The 1215-nt window shown below is 58.2% G+C and overlaps 1 protein-coding gene across 6 annotated transcripts in view; it reads left to right on the forward strand.

Moving 5' to 3' along the window:
* Positions 1–544: 544 nt before the first annotated feature.
* SMTNL2 (smoothelin like 2) overlaps positions 545–1215 on the forward strand; it is a 21480-nt gene continuing 20809 nt past the window's right edge. For 2 of the 6 annotated variants that reach the window (XM_014466100.2, XM_023764216.1), the window contains exons 1-2: positions 551–711; positions 829–871. The gene's annotated coding sequence lies outside the window, so the exon portion shown is untranslated. Of the gene's footprint in view, positions 712–828; positions 872–900; positions 922–1215 lie in introns of those variants that run through there. The other 4 variants (XM_023764219.1, XM_023764218.1, XM_023764215.1 and 1 more) reach the window with 4 other exon arrangements.

The raw sequence follows: 1215 nt of genomic DNA on the forward strand, positions 1-1215 counted from the left end.
AGGGAGCGGTTTGGCTTACCCTGTCCAGACAGCTATTTGGAACACACACGCACACACACATGCAACATGCACGCCTTTTGGCACTTGACTTTCTCATGAAATAATTGCTGGAAGGCTGCTTGGATTAGGTAACCCAGCGTTCCTTCCTGTCCCCATGGTGGAGGGGGAAGGGGGATCAGCACTCAGCATCTGCTAGGCTGACCCAGCTCCTCAGGGGCAATGCAGGCCAGTCCAGGAGGCCTGTGGCTCCAAACATCTTTGGAAGCCAAATGCAACAGGAACAAGCCTTTCAGCTCTCTCGTCCCTGCGGTCATCTCGTGGTGCCTGCCCAGCCACCGAGGCTCCTTCAGGTGGCCCAGGCCGAGAAGGAGAAGGCTAACCAGGAAAGGTGTTTTGCAGGGACAAGGATGTTATGTGCCCACTTGTATTTGAAATGAGTTTCAGTATACATGGAAATTTACATATCTCACCATCCTAAAGGGAGGAGTATCTGGGTTCAGGTATAAAGGGGTGTTGAGAGGGAAGAGCGGTAGGAGCCCTGGCCTGTGGATAGAGGTCAGTGACGGAGACTTTGATGGAGGGAGGGGGTGATTACGCTTTCCCGAGGCATCCCCACAGTTGCCCATCCCAGGATTTGGAGAGCAGGCCCTAGGCACACCCTTTCCTTTCTGTCTGACTGTAGCCTCTTCTGACCTCTCACCGAGCCCCTTGGTGAGCCTGGAGCCCCTACTGACCACTGGCGGAACGGCACTAAGATCGTGCTGCAGAGTGTGGCTGGGAGGGGAGAGGCAGCGAGCAAACCTCACCACTTGTCTTTTTCTTCTTTAGGTCTTACAACAGGTGCAGCACAACCCAGGCCAAGACCCCACAGGTGAGGACCGTGCCCATGTAACAGAGAGGCCGTGTGAGAGCCGTGCCCAAGTAACAGAGAGGGCAGTGCCCGGCCCAGGGTGAGGGTCAGGGGGCAGTTCTGGGGACTGCTGCTGCTCCTCTCAAGTCTCCCAAGGCAGGGGGGAAGTTTCCGCCCCCAGTAGGACCCTGACCTGGGGGTGAGAATGCATACCCCCCTCCCCCCCGGTCCGTGGTCTCCAAAGTAAAGCCCACTTGGGAGGGAGAGACCTTCTTCCGGTGGGCCCGCAGCCCCTCTCCCAGGCCGCACGCCGCCGCTGCGGGGTTGGTGTTCCGGGGGTGGAGGCTCGGTATTCGGCACTGCCC

This window comes from Myotis lucifugus, unplaced genomic scaffold, assembly GCF_000147115.1.
Source record: "Myotis lucifugus unplaced genomic scaffold, Myoluc2.0 scaffold_322, whole genome shotgun sequence".
In the NCBI taxonomy this organism is placed as follows: domain Eukaryota; kingdom Metazoa; phylum Chordata; class Mammalia; order Chiroptera; family Vespertilionidae; genus Myotis; species Myotis lucifugus.